The 21,351-nt window shown below is 37.9% G+C and overlaps 2 long non-coding RNA genes across 3 annotated transcripts in view; both read right to left on the reverse strand.

The window, feature by feature from the left end:
* Positions 1-21,351, reverse strand: part of LOC149916338 (uncharacterized) — a 152,127-nt gene that overhangs the window by 98,940 nt on the left and 31,836 nt on the right. The window contains exons 2-3 of the long non-coding RNA XR_016469972.1: positions 5,592-5,736; positions 4,807-4,949 (exon numbers count right to left, since the gene is read on the reverse strand). This is a non-coding gene — a long non-coding RNA (uncharacterized LOC149916338). The remainder of the gene's footprint in view (positions 1-4,806; positions 4,950-5,591; positions 5,737-21,351) is intronic.
* On the reverse strand, positions 8,921-21,292 carry LOC149916343 (uncharacterized). Of its 2 annotated transcripts, XR_016469966.1 has the most exons (4): positions 21,191-21,292; positions 20,787-21,020; positions 16,937-18,106; positions 8,921-9,779 (listed from the first exon to the last, which is right to left on the reverse strand). It is a non-coding gene; the product is annotated as an uncharacterized LOC149916343 (long non-coding RNA). The 2 variants fall into 2 exon arrangements; XR_016469965.1 differs by lacking the exon at positions 16,937-18,106.

Genomic DNA, 21,351 nt, shown 5'->3' on the forward strand with positions numbered 1-21,351 from the left:
TGTCAATCTCAACATTCCCCAGGCCATCTGCAAAGTTGCTGAAGACAAGAAGTCCATTGGGGTTCCAGGTTCGGAAAAGGAAACTGAGTGAAAACACATCCTGGCTTGGACGTCCAGGAACTTCAAGGTAACTGGTGGCATTGAAAAAGACAGGCACTGTATGTGGCTCCACACAAGAAAAACTTAAATTTCCCTGAGTAAAACACACACACACAGAAAAAAACAAAAACATAAGTAAAATAATAAGATTCCACAAAATTCATAGACAGCTCTAGAAAAGTATTCTAGGTTTCATTTAATCCAAAGTTTGCTGTAGTGAGTGTAAGCTCCATGTAAAAATGTATTATTAATATCATTACTGTTATTATTTTGATGTATTTGTTGATATTTCTGTTTTTCCTAGAGGCTTGTGCCAAAGAATGGCTTAATTATATTTTGCATCGTACATATGTGTAGTAAGATGCACACTATGCCCTTTAAATTGTCATCTAAGATAAACCTTGCATGAAAACTTTAATGTTCCCATTTCAAAGAGGAAGAAATGAATCAGAGAGAAACTTGAACCTATTCATAGTCAGCAAAGACACCTGTAAGAGGGTAATAGCTCATTTTTTCATGAAAATGAAGTCAAGTTTCCAAAATATCTTTAAATAAACAAGTCTATGTACATATACAATGTGTGAGGTTGTAAAAGAAAGACATATCGTAACTTGTGAGCAACTATCTTCTCTGTTATGTTTTCTGCTGGATAATATTAAAAAAGCAAATGCAGTAATTCATGAAGCTGAATGATTTGGAGTAGCTGACCATGAACAAAATCTAATAATTGTGATAATTCAGTCATTTCCTTTGTAAAAGAATTCAGAGTTTGCACTCTGTAAAATTTCATTCCTAGGAAAACTGACAAAAGTCTAGTAAATTATCCTGAATTTATAAGCTTTAAAATATATTTGTAATAAGACCAGAACTATAGACATGAAATATTCACTCTGGTTCTAATGTCTTTTCTCATGAGAGAGGACAACACCAAGCCATATTATAGACACTATTTTTTTTCTTTGAAATAATAATCATTGTGTAGCTCTTACTTTATTACTTTATAACATAATGCATTTATCTAAGGCAATCTCTCTCCAGAACTGACTTTTTAATTAATCAATGCATAGAATACAAAAACTTCTTCTATTGAAGAACAGCTCTACTATGTGGCAAAGTGGACTGTGTTTTATGATTGGGTTTTCTGATGTACTATGGCAAACCAATATTCTGTGGTAATTTCAATTTAGTTTCGGAAGGTAAGATTTTATCTGATACAGTACAGAAATGATAGTGATGATCAGGGCAGCAGTTCTGTTGCTTTATATTTCCACATTAAAAATTATTAAGGACTGAACAACATTGTCTCAGAGGTACTTAGATGTTTAGATATAACATTCATCTGAATACTGTTTAGAATTTGAGTAGGAGTCACATAGTCAGATATCATGGTCAGCACGTAAATATTTTAAACTCCAACTTACTGACGTCTTGTAACTTTTTTTTTTTTTTTTTTTTTTTTTTACTTCATGTTGCATAAATGCACCTGAAAATTCACCTTGAGGGAAGTTAAAGCATTTTGAAGCCAGACAATAAGTTTGTAAGATCTGTTTGAGGATGTCCTAAATAAATCTTTTTAGAAGTACTTGTTTTCAACTGGAGCATTTAATCTATAATATGAGTTAGAGAAATTACACCACTTTTTCAGTAAAACCAAACGACCTTCCTTTAGCTGGTCTGACAATCTCCTTGAATTTATTTTTTTTTTTTCAGACTAAAAGTAGCCCAGAGAATTTTTTTTTTTTTTCAACTTACTAAGCAGTAAGTCCAAATAGCTAACACATTTATTTGGATACTGTTAATCTGAGCATTTCCAGATGTGTCACACATTTTTTTATTCAATCCTAGATTTAACATACAGAAAAAACAAACAAACAAACAAACAACAACAACAAAATCCTAGAGATCAACTGAAATACCATTTGTAATCCTTTTTTAACATTCTCAGTATAAAATTCACCTTATGAGTAAGAAAATTTATTCTGTTTCTGTGTTGGGGAAGCCCTGCATAGATACGGAGGTCAACAGCATTTTGTAATAGCTGGCACCTTGTGGTTCAGTTACAGACACCAGCCACAGATATCATTTAAGTAGCACTCAGAAAGCACTTTGTTAAACATTTATATGTTTTTCTTAAATCATTGTTAATAAGAGGTACTAACAATTTATAAATAAGAAGAAGTCTTTCACATCCAATTGACACTCTCAACGCATACTGATGCATAAGATACTTGCATGTAAAGCACTTCCTTAGGCTACTGGTGCCAAATACATTCAATTTTTATTATTATTATTTTTTTAAAAAATAAGTGAGCTCATTTACCATGAACACTCTAACCGCAGAAAAGTTTTCTTGAGGAAGTAACACATAATTCCAATTTCTCTGCTATCCAAAACTGTATTTTCCCTGCTGAACCATTTAGATTAATCTGAACTGAATTATCAGTTCCCACTATCACTGTACTTCACAAGAGAATCCCTCTTTTAAAAAAAGCCCATTGGATACAGATTGGTCACTAGATCTAGCTAAAAGTTAGAACTAACCTGCAGCTTGTTTCTGTAAAAGAATCCCTGTTTTTCAAAGAGTAAGAGATTCTTTTGTATAGATTCAGAATAATTTACTGAATAGCTCTGTGGGCAGTGAGACATGCAAATAAAACATGTAGCATGTATTTATACTGAAATATTTGCATTTATACAGAAATTATTGCTCATATAGAAGAATTACTTGTAACACATTGGAAGGGAAATTGTGAAAATATCTTTATTTGGGCAGTTAGAACTTTGCATTATGATACTTATCTTGCAAATTACCTTCAAATTTACATTTTATAAATCAATTTTGCTTTGAGATGTTATCCTTTGTCGTAATACTGCCAGGTCTTAAAACTTTTCCCATTTAATTGAGATACTGGCTGAAAATAAACCTGTAAAAGTGAGGTAATGCATTTACTAAAACAACAATAATTGCTATATCAGGATGGATCATATATTAAAGGCAATAAAACTCTGATTAATAGCTGTCAGGTTATTTCTTTATTTTTCTCAAATATTTATTTGAGCGCAACATACTATAAATACTTTAAAGAAAATGTTTATCTTATATTTGTACATGATTGCACTCAGTAATACATGGAAGAGCAGCCACTGAAGTGGGAGGATCATAAGCCCAATGTATGTGAAGAGAGAGAGCAATAAATTTGATTCTTCTCAGCATTTTTCTGTTACAGGTTTTGAGAAACTTGTTAGATTTTAGTACCTGTACATGTAAATGAAACCAACATAAAATACCATACATAACCTTATTACTTTAAATAACATAGAAAATATGGATTGGAAGACTCGTGTGCATGTTCTTTTTTTCTGCCTTAGACCTGAATAAAGCTGTAAAGAAGAAATTAATGCTCTAGTAAGTCACTGTCAACTCTTGCAAGTCCATTTGGGAGAAAATTTGACACTCCATTTTTTTTTTCTTGTTGTCCTTCTATCTCCTACTCTCCTTTTTGTGTATGTTTATTATTTGCCTCATTTCTGTGAAAACAAATCAGGCTCCATTAATAAAAGCAAAAACTGTTTAAGGCCATCCATCTTACTCTTTCTCCTCAAAGGTTTGCTGCCACTTGTTCTATCACAGAGGACTGCAAAACTTTTTTGCTCCACATTGTTACCCTCTAAAGATAAAATGAATAAATTGCTGAAGAAGATGTTGAAAGACTCTTAATGGTGCATTTATGATCATAACATACGTATTTGTGAGACCTAAGGATTTTTATTCATTCTATTTTTGTTCAATGTAAAATCAAGATTAACTTCTTAGATTTTCTGGACATCCTCGTTGTATAAATTTAATTTTTTACTCCTTTTCCTTGTACAACTTCTGAAATCTGACAGTAAGAACATTTTTATTTTTGTCTCAAACCTCTTTTTTATTCTTTGTCCATCTATTTTTTTTTTTCCCCCTATGATGCTTCTTATAACTTTACCAATTACTTTGTGTTCCATTTCATTACGTTACTTATTTTTGCTTTTTCTTTGGGGCAGGATATGTCTACTGCTATGCATCTGCACAGTTCCTACAATGGAGCTTTGATCCTGGTTGGATTGCTTAAGTGCCATTAACATAAACGTGGTTAACAAGAATAGTAGTTTCAGCTTAGTATTTTTCATGCTAAATCAGGTTCAAAACTAGAAGAATAAAAGTTTTTTTGTAAGAAACATAAACATCCATGTTGATTTCATAAGTGAAACTGATTCTGTTTTTGAAGAGCGGAAGAAATTTAAATAATTCATCTGAAAGCAAAGTTCACTTCTGTTTTTATATTCTCAGAAGTGAATCATCAGATTAAACTAGCATGCCACAGTTTAGTGGTAAACCTCTAACACTACCAAATCTACATATGTAGATTTTGCTTTAATGTCACAGGCAACAGAATGTAATCAACTAACAAACAAAACAAGCAAACAGAAAATTCACATCCAAATAAACCAGAAAGAGGAGTTTATAGACACTCTACAGAACTGTTAGCTGTGCTATGCTTTTCAAAAGCTGGAATTTGTCCTACAGACATCTCAGAAGTTGCACATCTGTCCAAGAAGAATCACTGCACTTTATTTCTACTGTACATGTTTATCTTCTATCTTATTCTTCATTACTGTTATGTACTATGCAAAATACATAAAGAAAAAAAGCAGTAATCAAACTATACCTACTGTGAGCAGGGCTTTGTGAAGGCTGCAGTACTGTACAGAAGAAAGCCTTGAACAGATCTATCTCAAATTCAGGGTAATAATACATTTATTTCCTACCCACATTGCTCATGTAATCCACCAACTATTTTAGGAACGCCTAGATTCTTAAAAATACAGAAATTAAAGTGATTTCCTGATCAACCCTTACAGAAAGACACAAGTTTAAACATGAAAGCAACTATGAATGCTTTGGAGAGAAAAAAAATAGAATGTAATGTTAATAATCCCTGTAATGTTAATAAGCTAAATAACAGTTTCAAAGTTTAGTATCTTGATGCTTTACGGAGCTCCCATAAAATGGCTCTGAGCCATCCCTTTCTAATGATTTTGCACACCCACGCAACTTGCTCTGTGGGGATGGAAGATAACAGGATTTAGATCCTTGACACACTGCAATTGATTTAACAATAAATATTGTCTATCCTAGTTTTGGGTTACTATAAGATGAAAGCAAAAATGTATATACTGATCTACTGGTTTTCTTTTAAAAAGCATTCATCTGATGCTGAAGGCTAATTCTGTAAAGCTGAAACTTAAATCCCAGCAGAAACAGGTTCCCAGATATTAAAAACAAACAAACAAACAAACAAACAAAAATCATAAAAGTATGTATAATGAAATCTTTAGGCATGTGACAAACTTTGTTTTATATATTATATGATTTCAGAACATCTGTCACACACACTCACAAACTTTCCTTAGAAGGAGAAGCAGAAGTTTAGATGATGATACAGTTATGTTCTTACCACATTAGAAGGTTCCAATTTCTTCCTTCTAGCAAGGTCAGTGATATTATTGCCATTGTAGTTGATGCTCTCCATACAGCCTTTGAAATTTTTTTCTGCTGTTAGAACTTGGCTTCCCAGAAAAAGGCATGCCTCCAAAGGTTATCTTTGAATGTATCAGAAAATGAAAGACAGTTACTGGAGGACAAGGGCTTAGAATTTTTGCTTACTAGAAAAAGAAAGTATCAAACAAGTACTGGAAAAGTAGGAAAAAGTCTATGATGAAGTCATGACTGCAAATATTTTTGGTGGTAAATTGTATCTGTTATTAGGTTTTCCCAAATACAGAGAAAATATGTATCACAGTTACATATAGACTGTAACGAAGAGAAGGTCTCTAAAAGGAATGCAGTTTTAAATGCTTGGCAGAGCAAAATGTCAGTATTGTTAAGAAACAAGAATTTGTTGGCCAAAGAATGTGCTGTCTGTCTGATCTTGGAGAAGAAAAGTCTGCCTTTCTTTACAAACCTGAATGCAGAAAGTTTGAGAAGTAAAGGTGCCCAGTAAAACCTATTTCAATATGTAGACTGAAACAAACATTCAAATAAAAAAAAATCTACTAAATCAAAAGGGAAGAAGGAAAGTGTTGCTTTATGTAGAACATCCATCAGTTTGGTAGAGTGTCAGAAGTGAGAAGTGGTTGGTGGCAAGTCAGGAAAATAATTCTTCTCTATTATGATGCTAAAACTAACTAAAAATTGATGATAAGAAAAGAGAAGCAACTGGCACCTATAGAGAGCTTCCCTGTTATAATATTAGCCTAGAACATGGCTTTGAGAGCACAGGGTTGTCAGCAAAAATGAGTCTGAGGGCAGGAGGGAAAACGTGAAAGAGCAAAAATGTTACAGCATTTACAAAAATACATGGTTGGGGAAAAATAATTCCCTCCTCCCCCTTCACCCCCCTTCCATATTATAGTATGTATATAGTTATCTTAATCAAAAAAGTAACCAAGGAACAAAGGCTATAAAATACAGGTGTTGTGCTGTTTCCTGTTCAATCATCCCTTCCCTAGGGAACAATCTAAATACTAAATACTATTACTAAAATTCTGAAAAATGAAAGTAGTATTTCTGACCCTTATTACTACTTGGGAGAAAAAGGAGATATCATATGAAGGACTTGGAATGGGAAACTCAAAGTTACTGTAGACAAATTGTTGGATAGCAAAAAATACAGTGAGTTGTGGCCAGTTTACCAGGCAAAACGTTTACTCTTTACATAGTAAATTGCATGGACAAGACAGTGTTATACTACTTTGCATGCCCAGAATGGGAAAAAGCAGATTTCAATTCAAAACTTAAATATCAATAATAAATGGAGACAATTGTGAATTAATTTCTTTTTTATTTAGTTTAAAAACAAAAACAACAGCACAAAAATGTTTCTAAAAATCTGTTTTTACTCATGACTGGAAAATCCAAATGCGATTTCCATGCATCTCGTGGGCCTGAGATAAAGACAATTTAAAAGGAAAGAAAGAAAAAAAAAAGGGGGGGGGGATGCTATGATGGTAATGTTTAATATTCGTGTGGGGGGTGAAAGGTGTACTTGAGTTGCCTAAGCACAAGCTTCTACTGCTATTGGTGATACCTGGGGTAGTGTGCCTTAGTAACCTCTGCTTTCTGCTTGAGGAGGTATGCATCTCTATAAATTCTCTGCCATTTCTGCCAACACCATGGGAGTGCTGCAGATATCTAGGGGATATATGTATATAAGCTGCTCATTCAGTTTACGTGTTTGTCTTTTTCTTGGATGAGAAATAGTTGCTGTTTATTATTTCCTTAAATGCAACACAAGCATTTACTCATAATATCCAATCTGAGAACACCGTTCTTGTAACTGCTTATGAAAATCATAGATACAGAAATCAAAAGAAACTGTTTCAATCTGCTTGCATTTAAGGAAATAGGAAGTCTCTTTCCACCCTTGCGCATATTTAAGACTGTTTTCTGACAAACTGCTAGCTAAAGGCTTCAGTCTTTCTTTTTGTGCTTACTCCCTCAATGGAATAGCTGAGCTTTTGTAACTGTCCCTACTTTGAAGTTTTCTAGTGGATCCAGGTTGGTTTAAGTATCCTCTATTCCTCACTTCTTTCTTTTCTACCATTTTCTTCAAAAAGGAGCATGTTAAGAACATAAATTTCTATTCTGTTAAGAGTCTTCTCCTGCAGTTAGCTGGTTAGTAAATAATACTTTGCTTTCAGAAGATAGGAAATGGATTTGTGGTCATTCTAGATGTTTCTTATCAGGTAAACTCTCATATGTATGTGTTGGAGAAATTCTAATCAGTTCTTCAGTAAAGGTATTATGAAAGCTCAGACAGACTGTTCTGTCATTATTTACCAAGAGATCTGTCTCTTCCGAAAAATAAACAAGACTTTTTGAATTAGGATGTAATTTCCTTTTAAACTGAAAAATTGGAGAAAGACATTTTCTCAAGGGGGAACTGCAGTGGTTGGAAAGAATCTCTGCAAGTCATTGAGTCTAACATGTGGCCTCACCAAGGTAGAGAAGAGAGGGGAGATCACCTCACTCAACCTGCTGACCACATTCTTTTTAATGCATCCCAGGATACCATTGGCCTTCTTGACCACAAGGCCACATTGCTGGTTTGTGGTCACCCTGCTGCCTACAGGGACACCCAGGCCTTTCTCTGCAGTGCTTCTTTCCAGCAAGTCAGACCCTAACCTGTACTGATACATGCAGTTACTCTTCCCCAGATGTAGGACTCTGCACTTGCCCTTGTTGAACCTCATAAGGTTTTTTCTCTCCCTTTCCACCCTGTCCAGGTCTTGTTGAATGGCAGAAAGATAAAAACTGATCAATGCTTCTTGAGGGAAATTCCCAATGTATTTTAGGTGTATACAAGATTATGTAATACTGTGTGAATGTTGTTATGACCGGGTGACAGTTCACCGATCAGTTCACAGATGTTTTTGCTTCTCAATTGTTTTTACAAAATGTAAATAGTATTCATGAGAAGAGAATGTGATTGACTTCACTTCTTCTAGCAAAATTTTGGCCTTGGAGCTTTGTATCTGTGCAGACTGGAACCATAATTCAATCACAGAACTTGCCACATCACCATTTGCTTTGGTAAACCACCACCACCCCCTTATTCAATATTCTTGTAGGTTCCCTTTTAAGTGAATTCAGATCTGGTCCAGCTGTGGAACTTGCAGCTTTCAGCATAAGAGTATTGTGAAAAGAAGAAGTATCACTAGTCTATTCAGGACTAACAAATTTCATTTTACATATGACATTCTTAACAATAGGCTTTTATTATTCATTCTTTGTCATATATTAAAATAAAGGATGTTTTATTTTCTTTCATGTACCAAACAGTTCCATTTGTCTTAAATACTCTATACAACTGCAGATAATTACAGCAACATAAAAACCAGCATTATGACATACCTAGAGGGATTAGTTTGACTTGTGTTTGGTTCCCAGGTCCCAAGATGCCAGTATCTGGGAAAGTGGCAAATGGAAATTCAACTGTGCAGAGGAACAGGAAAAAACCGTATATCTGTATATCAGCAATACAGAAATAATTGATAAAATGCTCAGGAAACAAGCTGTGTTTAACCAGCACTGTCCAATCCAGCCTGTTGCAGGGTCCACGACAGCAGTGAGAGGAAAGAGCAGCAGACAAGACTCCTCTGGCTTGTACCATGGTATTAGTTCTAGCACGCTTAAGTTCTGCATTTGAAGTTACATTAGCAAGCCTGATGTGCTTGGCAACAGCACAACATCTCACTCCATATGTAACGTATTTTCTGTGGCAAAGAACTTCTTTGTTCATAACTCACGGACTTTGCATGTTCATAAAAGCTGTTACATACTTTGGAAAGTTCAGGCATACCTTCAATCCTCCTCTGTATTCGATTCCTACTGACTTCATAGTAACTGCTGTTCCCAGCAGAGCTCAATGACAGCCGGCGCAGGATCGGGGCTGAATTTGAGGTAGCAGTCACTGGCTGAAAGGAATTCCTGTAATATGCTGCACTCCCCGAAGTACGATATTCAGTGGAATTTCGACGGGCTGGGCTTGACAGATTTACTGAATTAAGTGCAGAATCCATAGAGTCCTCAGAAAAGCGATGCTCTTTGGAAGTGCTGTTTTCTTCTATACGTAACGTTTCTGCTACAGAACACAAAAGCATCAATCTGTTCAAAACGATGGGCTTTGTAGCTTTGTTATTTAATTCCTTGCTATGTTCTCTTGAAGATAATAACAAGCTCCAAGCCTGTTAACAAGTCTCCTGTGAGACAAGACTTACTGAAGAATAGTCATTCTCAAGTAATCACTGGTCCTTTACTACATTAAAAAATTTCCAGTAAAATGTCTAATAGACAAGTTTGAGACAGTCTTCCATAAATCATCTCAGCTGTATATGTTGAATATTATGAGCAGGATGTGGACATAAGGTTTGATTTTTTTTTCATTGTCTGATATTAGCATTAACACATATGCAATCTCAGTCAAGCATTTTCATTATCTTTCTTAATGGTTATCTTCTGAGAATTTGTTTAGGAGTGCATTATGTTTCTATTTTTTATAAATATAAAAAGAATTTTTTAACATAAAAAACCCTCTCATGTTAACTAGCAAATGTTTAATTTGTTCTACACAGTAGAGGGAGTCTCTAACTTCATACGCAAGAGGACAATTATCATCTGTAGATCTCCATATGTTCGGAGACAATAGCCATCACAAAAAACTGAAGAGACTACATGCAGAGCTGCAGAAGGCTGTAAATCCTAGACTCACATGCACACTAACACAATACAGTCTGATCACAATGCTGCAACTACGAGTCGTTAAACATCAGTGGGAACACCACTCCATTCTCTCATCATTGTATGTTCTCAGCTCCACTTGCACTAGGCCAACATCTAGCCTGAGGAAGAAGTTGGAAGCCTGATGCAAAAATCTGCATGAAACAAATGCTGCTTTGGCAAGAGAGTTAAGAGCTGGAAAATATAGCTAACAGGTTCACAGAAGTGTAAACTCCACATTACCATCTTGAAAATTACTCTATGAAAGTTATAAAACATATGCTAGTGGAGCAGCATATTCTTGGGGGTAACTGGTACAATCTGTGAAACAAGTTCCTAGAATATGCTCTTTATTACTCTTCTTATATGACAACTTCCAATAATTTCTTGGGAAAATTCCAGAATTAAATAAAGGAAGAGTATTTTCCACAAACAAACAAACCACAGCAACAAAAAACACACAGAGAGCTTTTTAAGCACGTTTAACTTGTTCTATTAGCAATTACGTTCTCTCTCCTGAAGTCTGTATAAAACTGGAGTTTAGTGAAGAACTTGAGGTGTATTTCACAGTTATGATCTTCAGGCAACATTATCCCAAAGTGGAACAAAGACACCCAGAGAACCGGTTCCCTACTTAGTGAATTCAGTAAAGCAAGACATGCAGTCCACCATAACATCTTCTATTAAACACAACACTTGTGGCAAAAAGAAGCTTTTAAGTCCACAAGCCCTTCTCTTTCAAGTACACAATCCTCAAGACAATAATGATAAACTTTCTAGTTTGATCTGTATCAAAAAAGCAAAGCAGTGGCTACTGAGGTTTTTGGAGAAAGCAAACTTTTATTTGTCGGCTTGAAGTAGCTGCAGCAACTTGCTAAAAGGAAAGCAATAGCCATCTTTCTATAGAATTTCAGAGATACTAACAGACACAATCAATGATAAGCACTATAATATCAAAGGAAACAAATGAGAAAATTAGATCAGTAGAGAATGAGACCACCAAACGAAGTCTCAGTGCAAGACTGAAAGGCAGAAGTAATACTTCAAATGGCTACAGAAAAGCACTATGAAGGAGTCCAAAACTTGTAGATTGAAACTTCATAAGTTTTTAAAGGTATGATGAAATACTGGAAGCAATATTCCACACCAGAAAGTTTCAACAGGAGTATTTCAGCAAATGTCAGCCAACTCCATACAATGTCTTATGAAGGAATCTTTTTATAGTAATCAAGCAGAGATCCCAAATACATCCGTTAAATAATCATTTTATGTCACTCTTTCCATGATCGCTCCAGACATAAAGGGTTTTAAATTGACTATTTTACAGAAGAATTTAATTGCATTTACTCCAATTATATCCCAGGTTTCTTTCTGATACTACAGATCCTAGTTAAGCAACTGTAAATAGGGATGGCAAAGAGAAACTCTGCTTTGATTCCCAAGACACTAGCATTTGAGCTTAGAATCAGAAAATCATAGAATGGCTTGGGTTGGAAGGGACCCTCAAAGATCATGAAGCTCCAACCCCTCCACCATATGCAGGGCCACCAACCTCCCTATTAAATATTAGACCAGGCTGCCCAGGACCTCATCCAACTGGCCTTGAACACCTCCAGGAAGAGGGGTGTCCACAGCCTCTCTGGGCAGCCTGTTCCAGCACCTCACCATTCACTCTGTAAAGAACTTCCCCTGATACTCAACCTAAATCCTCCCTCCCTCAACTTAAAGCCATTTCCCCTTGTCCTGCCATTACCTTAAGCTTATCTTAACATAGCTCCTCAGGTCACATACACAAGGTGGGAAAACTGGCATACTTCATAGGATGATCATCTTTTAAAATAGGTGTTTCTGTCCAGCAGCTATACTATCCCAATCCACTCCCTTTCAATTCATCTAGCCTCCCTACAAACCAACCCCAACTGCAGTCTTGTTATTGAAAGCACGGTAACAGGTATGAGAGCTGATTCAGAATTGGTGTCTGACAAATACAGTTTTGCAATTAACGGAGCAACAAATGACTCTTTTCCTACTTCGACATGTGGAGCAGATGCGAGTAGTAGAGGGATGGAATGAGAACAAGTTTTTTTCTGTGACAAACAGAATTCACATTCTTACTCTCAACTATTCCAAAATTCAACAGATTTCAATGCTCTCTGATTTAGGTTTTGTAACAGAAAACTGAACATCCCTCATCTGCTTAGGCCTTCAAAGAATGCTTCTGCCACTTCACTTTTGTTAGATTTGTAATATGGAATCAGCACTCTCTTGACCTTTGCCCTGTGAAATAAATTGTTATGCTGCTCCTTTAATGTATTTCCATCCATTACTGCATGGATGGCATCACATCTGCAATAGAACCCAACATTCACCACCAAGTAACCAATCGATGCCTTGTAAAAAAGGGCTGATCTGAAATAATAAACACATTTTCCTTACTCTGTCTTGTATCTGAACAGGTATTAACCAGACCCAGTTGTACCACAGCACTGGTAAAATACTGAAAGCAGAAGGCACTGCCATGTGATCTTATGCTGTAAGGCAGGCCCTGTAAGTAATAACTGAAGTTTCATTCTCAAGTCAGCACCAGACACCAAGGGTTCATACATGTATGAGTCCCAATTAGGAAGTTCAGCTTTTCAAAAACCAGAGTTAAATATGTTAAAGGCTGCTATTTAATGATTTCACAATGCAGCAAGCTGTTAATGACAGGTAAATTCAGCAGAAGTAGAACTTCCATATGCAGAAGATCATTAACAACATCAAATTTACTACATCTAAGAGCCACTAACAGAGCCCAGCAAGCCATATCAATTTTATCTACAAATATCAGTCTTCCAGAGGTGAGTTTTTGCACACTTGAAATGTACAAAAGATCAATGAATAACTGTCTCACCTGAAGCTGGAAAGCATCAGTTTTTCAAGTTAATTTGGTATAGACTTTCTGCACCGAACGTTTACTGTTTCAAGACCTCAAGAGGAGATGAGCAATTGCTTGTGCATCCGTTGTTATAAATCTAGATTACAAGTATGTGTGTGTATATGTAGATATACATGCCATAATTATTATGCTTTTCTTTTTCTCTCTCTCATTTTTTCCCTCATTTCTCCTCTCCATCTCACTGAGATGGGGGCAGTGAATGAACAGCCACGTGACGCTCAGTGATCTGCTGGGTTAAACCACAATGCATCACCATATCTTAAAGAACTTGCACGCTGTAAAAGATTTCTTCTTTTAAGAACGTTGCAACAAAACGTTGCTGGCATGCATCACCACTGAAATTTTGACTACAGAAACTCATCTTGTCATTTGATATTCTACCATTAGAGAAATCCATCCTGCTGTCAACGCTACAGTGATGAAACTCCAACTTAATTCTAAAAAATCTAGGCGGCAGAGATACCACAAGAATGGACTTGAATGAGTGATTACAAAGAGACTGAACATGGGCCAACATCTTTAACTTATTAACTTCCTTCCTTGCTCCCTAAATATTTAGAATGATAGTAGTACTATAGTAGTAGTAGTTAATGATAATTTTCCCTTTTTGTGATACTTGGTGAGATTCCGAAAAAACTTACTGTTGCAAATGCCACCACTACATAGGTAAATAATTACAATTACGTTATCTGAATCCTTTGGTTATTTCTAATTAGAAAGACACTGCAACAGGAACAAACTTGTAAATTATGCTTAGGGTTGGAAAGAATCAGTGTGAACACCAGGTTTATGCATCAATTTGTCTTCTCAGGCAGCTTTCTGTTTTTGAGTTTCCAAATGGTAAGCAGAGCTTTAAAGGATCACATTTGGTTAGTGGCAGATGCATTTTCAAAAAAAAAAAAAACAAAAAAAACAAACCCACAAAAATTACAAGAAAGCCTTTATTCACAAGTCTGAAATAAGAAGCATACCCATATTGCGTTACAGAAGAAGACAGATATTACATGCAAAAACAAAGAAAACGCCCCAGCTCTAGCATATTTTATGCTTCCTTAGGAAATCAGAAGCGTGACTGACTTATACTGTTAAGTGAGCCTATGATTAGGGTTAATGCAAGTACACGAGCTAGCATCAACAATAACACACTACCTCTCGTTTGCTTTCGTTGTGTGGTGATCAGTGCAGGTGCCTAGAGTTTAAGAGTCAGTACCACAGGGATAAATCCTGGACCCACGGGTTTCCATGGCCCATTCACATTTTTTCCAGACTCCAATGTTTGAATGAAAACCTAATGATTCACATGTGGCTCAGACACAAGGCTCTCTACCTCCTGTTTGGGGAAAAGGTCTCGGGAGGCATATTTCTGCTAGGAGCTCAACCAGTTCTGGAGAGCAAATGGGCTGTGAGACCCAGCACAGCCTGATCTCTACTTCAAGGTAGCACTATCAGCTGCAGCAAACATTCAGATAACTTCATAATAGCCTCACAGGTAGTCTTACATGGCCCTAGGGAAATTACTTGTTCTCCACATCTTAATTTCTCATTTTGAAAAGAAGCACTGAAAAGAATAATATTATCTTAGAGTTGTCAGGAGGATAAAGCAAGAAACATCTGAGGCCATCTGAATGCCCCAAGTCACACCATGAGAAAAATCCACAAAAAAAAGAAAACAGGATTCAGTGCAAACACAGCTCCCTTGTACTCCAAACATCTGAGGGCAACCATAGGAACTCCAAGCAAAGGAGTGGGATCCAGATCTACAGGCTCAACTCTCTGCTCTGCCTGGGAACAACATAAGCTTCTTACTTCCAAGATAAATGCTAGGGCTGAAAATAAAAAGGAGCACTTCTGAGGTGCAACAACCTCAACCTCAAATGACAAATAAACAGGGAATGGAGCTTGTTTGTGCAACCCCAGCCCTTGGGATGAAGAGTCATTCTCATTTCTTTACTTTTCATTGTGTAGGTATGTTTCAAACAGCAAGCTCAAGCCAGGAGAAAGGCTGAGCACTAAACTATCAGACAAATGTGTCTGTCTGATAGTGAAGAAAATCACCCAAGAGACTGATTTAATTCGCTGCTTGAGAAGGTTTATCTGAACCTCAGTCTGTTTCATCCCACTAAATGACACAGACTCAGAGCTAGAAGCAGAAAAAAGGGGCTGACACCACCACCATGAGTGGGCTTGCTAATCAAGCCTTTAATTTCCCTTTGGTTACATTTGCTTGAATTGAAACCTTATGCATCAAGCAAAATTAAAATGGTTTGTGCTTTTGTTCTGAGTAAGAAAAAATCCTAAATTCAACTCCATTCAAAACAATTATTTTCTCTGGCAGCTGAACCAAAAGAACCCACTAATTATTCACACATATTGTAGCAAGATTATTTCATCCAAGTCCCAGCATGCAGTTTTCTACTATAGCAAATACAATACTTGCCATGAAAGTTCATCACAAAAGATTTAGATTTCTTTCCTTAATCTCTGATGCAGACAATTGTTTTTCTTGCCAGTCTTAAAGAAAAACCAACTATACAAAAAAAAAAGCAACTTTCAAACAAAAACTCTACAAGAAAATATTCTCACAATTTCATTCTGCAATTTCTCATTTAATTCTACTGTCTACACCCTACCTTCCTATTCAACTGCACAGTTGGTTTTCACAGAATCACAGAATGGCCAGGGTTGGAAGGGACCTCAAGGATCATGAATCTCCAACCCCCTGCCAATGCAGGGCCACCAACCTCCACATTCAGTGCTAGACCAGGCTGCCCAGGGCCCCATCCAATCTGGCCTTGAACACCTCTAGCGACGGGGCATCCACAGCCTCTCTGAGCAGCCTGTTCCAGCACCTCACCACTCTCTCTGTAAAGAACTTCCCCCTGACATCCAACTTAAATCTTCCCTCCTTCAGCTTAAAACCATTTCCCCTTGTCCTGCTGTTATCTACCCTTTCAAAGAGTTTTAATGCGTTACATTAACCTTAGCCACATTTTGTTCTTCTCAAAATATATCCCTCAAAAATTTTTTATAAAATGACTTACGATTTGACTTATCACTCAGTGAGCCTCTCAGCAACCTATCCAACAAGATGATGAGAAGACAAGAGCTAAAAAACACAGGAAACCCACAAGGGCCTTGTGGCTCTGTAACACCTGAGAGAGCTCCAGCACTCTGCTTCAGGAGCAGCCCACAGGCTTCTTGAGCTTAGGACTACTGAGCTGACTTCTTTGAATCTAGCAGTAATTACAATAGTAATTCCTGTTCCTATAGGATTTTTCAATGAAAACATATCAGAACTAGATAGATTTCTTTTTTTTTTTTTTTACATCTGCTTTGTAAAATAATTACTTTCAACTATTCCATCATAGCCCACATTCACCACTGGCCTACAATTCAGTCCTTCTTCTAGAACAATAACAATCAGAATACTGGCAAAGCACATCTCAGTGTATCTTGTTCCCAAAAACATGACTTGTTGGAATGAGGCACAACAAGGCACAACTATGTTATTATATTAATAATATAATAAAATTTCATATGTTTTGCAAAAAATAAAGTAATACAAGTTTCAAACCCATACTTACACAGTTCCAGTAAACTTCTCTTACAAAGTAGAAAAGAAGCATCTATCTTTTGAACAAACTTGTGCAGACACATAAGCAAGGACTACTGAAATTCTGCTATATGCAGGTCAGGGTGCTATGTTACAGACACAGTTAGATAGCAACATCTTTTACAAGGATTTAATTAAACCTGTATTCCACTAATCATCTTTCACACCTGGTGTTAATGTAAGGAGATTAAAGTAACACCAAGTCTTTTTACTGCCAGTGATAGAATTATGAATTGATGTGCTAACTGCCATACAGAGACTTCCTAGCCTAGAAGGAAAAAAAAAATGTCAAGCAGCAGCTATTCAGTTTGAGATGTAAGGATAATTTATCTGTAGGCATGGCATTAATATGTAGCAGAACTAAACCTATTCCTTAATAGAGGACATAAGAGAACGAACACTGACCTAAGAGACCAGGGAATGGGAGAAAGGAGGAAGCAGCAAATTTAACATGTGGAATCACTTGCCTGGAAGCTAAACAGATTAGCTGGAAACTTTTCACTCACTTGGTTAAGGTATTAAGAACACAAACATTATGTATGGATAAGATTATGAGAATGACTTGAATTAATAAAGCTGATACTCCACTCATACTGAGCTTACTTGACAAATGTATAGCTTGTATAGCTGCAGCTGTTGAGATGCACAAGCTCTGCTTATTACCAACAACCTAACTGTACAGTGTACATGTAATTCAACTTTGCTATCGCTAGACTCTGATTTAAGAACTGTTCAGAAAATCCTGGACTCCCAGTGATATAAAGTATACTCCACCAGGACTATCTTAATAAAGTAGTTCACAAACATACATTCTTGACTATGCTTAAGGAGTTACAAAAGTGATAGAATCTCACTGCAGGTTACTTCCGTTCTTTCTCCCTACCCTAGGTTCACAAACAAGTGAAGAAACAAAAAAATTAGAAACACCTTCACATACCAGTTATCATTTCCCCTCCATGATGGCCAGATTTCAGAAATCCAAAGACTGTTTTGGATTGATAGGCACAATCCACACAAGCTTGTACAGCTTGTTGAAGTACCACGTTGACAGGACCTGGTCCAAAGTGATCTGGAAGCTCCTGAACCTTTTTCTTATCCAGGTGAGGCCCAGAATTTCCATGCTTGTTGACATAAACACACACTGAAAAAGAACAAGCCATATTTATACAGAATATTTCTGCTTTCTTCACACCTAGTGCACACAGAATAGAGACATGTTTCACGTGCTAGAACTGCATTGTTTCTTAAGTCCCAAATTCACTCCCATCTGACCTCTAAAGCCTTTCCGTACCCTGCTAACGTACAAAGCTATCACAACCTGCATCTCTACTCACGCAATAGTCCCAGCAAAGCAAGAACTACCAGTACATGCTCTAAACTACCAAAAATCTATTCTTAAAAGTTGTCCTTGCTGCCCTATTTTTTCTCAGATTTGAGACGATACAACAAACCAAACCCTATAGCATACGCCTGCTATTGGTGCCCATTCTGAAGCACCCACACAGCGTTAATAATGTCTGTGCACAATGGTCAGTATCTGCTATCTTCAGCAACCATGCATGTATGATTTCCACACTACAGTTTGACTTTCAGTTCTAAACAAAAGAACAGTACTTACCTGGAAACTGTGCAAAGTGGTTTAAGGCTTATCATGAAAGTAATCAAATAGGACTATTGAAAACAGAGACAATGAAAAACTATCTTTCAAAAGGAACAACAAGGCAGAAAAATATGGAGAAAAGCTGTAACTGAAGGGTTTTTCTTTCTTCTTTTTGGTCTAGACTATCACATGACCAGGAATGCACAAAGACATTAGTACAGGTTAAATCTGTGGTGACTAAGCAGACAATCTAAGTGATACGTAATAGAAAAGACTGCTGCATTTTCTCAGCTGTAGTACCATTCTGGCTTAGTTAGAAGCATAGATTTTAAAAATGAAACATTTCTATGAAGTGCTTCACTGATCTTGTGTCTTCATGCCTATCTGCTTAGTCTCTGATGTCTGCAAATTGGAGGAAGCCGCTTTGTATGAATAAACAAAGATACAAATCAGCAAAAAGAGCTTTCATGACATCTTCTGTCTGACCTCAATAACAGCTGAAAGGTTTATTTTCCTAGGAAACACATAAGTATTTTCCCCTCATCCATCATTGAAGTTGGGATGGAGAAGAGCCTGACAACTTCTATTGTAAAAACAGTTTTTAATTTTGTTTGGGATACTTTTGACATTTAACATAAGTTATGGGCTTTTTTAGAAAGATCTGAGCTTTCAATTGACAACCTACAAATTGTTTCATTACAGAGTTACAAGCCCCTCAACAAGCCAGCTCATTAAGTGGCTTATTTTTGTTTTGCCAATGCTTTTTAAGATACATTTCATTACATTTTCTCTTAAGTTTGCTTGTTTAAAAATAAGGGAGATATTTCCCCTGATTGCTTTTACTTGGTTTAAATGGACTTGCTTTTTTAATAGAACACTGAAGAGAGACAAAATCTCCATTTTGTGTTATTAAAGTCAAGCGTGCATGAAAGCAAAATATCATATGAGCTTTTAGCTACATCAAATCCCATTTCATACATCAGAGAATGAGACAGAAATGAAACAATTGTACAGTTTCCTCCTTCAGACAGAGCAAAACTGACAGGTTTAGCAGATGTGTTCAAAGTCTCTGTGCCCCAGCACTTCTTGTTTTAATGCAGGCATCAAAATACCAGTTCTACAAAGTAACACTGGCACCTACAAACATCTTTTTAAAAAAACGTAGTAGGTGAGTAAGTTCGCAGATAGTTCATTCACAATCTTGAAGCAGTTTCTTTGAGTAACTGCCAGGTTTCAAACATTTTTTCATCTGTGTCAGCTTTCTGGGACATCATACTGAGTTGCTGTAGGGGTTCATTGTAGTCTATCTTCATGAGATATTTTTATTTTGACATCCTTGCTTCTTTTGAAAATGATGTAATTTCCCTGCAAAAACCTGCAAAGCCATGCATACATGTATGTATGTATATACGTATAAAATATGTATGAAAGCATAAGTATAGCGTATATATAAAAACATGTATGCATGCATGCGTACATACTATATACTGTACTATATACATACATAACTCTCTCTGTTTCTAAAGAATAACGAGAATTTAAATATTTCCTGGCTTTTGTGACCAATTAATTCAGATTAAGACCCATAAAAGTAAACAAAGGATGATGGGTGTGAAATCAGCAAACAAGCTTGTCACACTGCTGGCAAATGGAAACAGGCATGACTCCTTACTCATTTTTCTAATAATCCTGTGCAGAAATTTTTGGCTTTGCATCCACTGCCGCTAGTTAGGTGAAAGTGCTATGGATCCCTTTAGCTGTAACATTCTGCCATTTTTGATATTAAAATAAATTTGAAGAAATACATCAACTTCATCTATAAAAGGGTTCCAGGATCAAAATGCTCATCAGGGTACAACACGCGTGCCGACTTACTTACAGGGAGATTTCTTATAAGAGAAGCAGGTCTAAGACATCTGTTTATCTCCAATTTAAACAACTTAATTTAGGTAGAATTATGTGTGTTACAGCTATTCACGTTGCTGTGAAAAGAAGCGCGGCTATACGAATAAGAAGTCGCGCGGCTCTGCCCTCGCAACTCCCCCCGCCCCGCGCACGGAGGCGGCCCCCAACCGCAGCCCCCAGCCGCAGCCCCCAGCCGCTCCCCCCCTCGCGCAGCGCCACTCCGGGGTGCCGCCTGCCGCAGCGACGGCGGCGGGGAGCCCTCGCGCCCAGAGGCGGCCTTCCCGGGGTCTGCCCTCCCCGCCCCCCTCCCACCTACCTGAGGGCAGCCGGCATCCGTCCGCGCGGCGGCGCACAGCCGGTGGCACCGCGCGCGCAGCCTGCCTGCCTGCCTGCCGCCCTCCCTCGGACGAGGGTCCCCTTAGACGAAAGCACAGCCCCAGCCCGGCCGCTACAGCGAGGGACCGCGCCCGCGGCCGGAGCCCGGGGGCCGCGAGGAGGGAGGGCGGAGCGCCCGGTGACAGGTGAGGACGGCCCCCGCGCCGCTCCCTACCTCGCGCCGCTCCCTACCTCGCGCCGCTCCCTACCTCGCGCCGCTCCCTACCTCGCGCCGCTCCCTACCTCGCGCCGCTCCCTACCTCGCGCCGCTCCCTACCTCGCGCCGCTCCCTACCTCGCGCCGCTCCCTACCTCGCGCCGCTCCCTACCTCGCGCCGCTCCCTACCTCGCGCCGCTCTCCTCGCAGCCGGCGGCTCGCTTACCCTCGACCGCCGCCGCCCCCTCGCTCCGTTCCCCCGCCCTACCGCGGCGTTCAACGCGGCCCCGCTAGCCGCGAGGCCCCGCCCCCCGCCCCGCACTGACGGCTCTCTCCGCCAATAGCGAAGA

The sequence above is a fragment of the Phasianus colchicus genome, chromosome 11 (genome assembly GCF_987193195.1).
Source record: "Phasianus colchicus chromosome 11, bPhaCol1.hap1.1, whole genome shotgun sequence".
NCBI classification, from domain to species: domain Eukaryota; kingdom Metazoa; phylum Chordata; class Aves; order Galliformes; family Phasianidae; genus Phasianus; species Phasianus colchicus.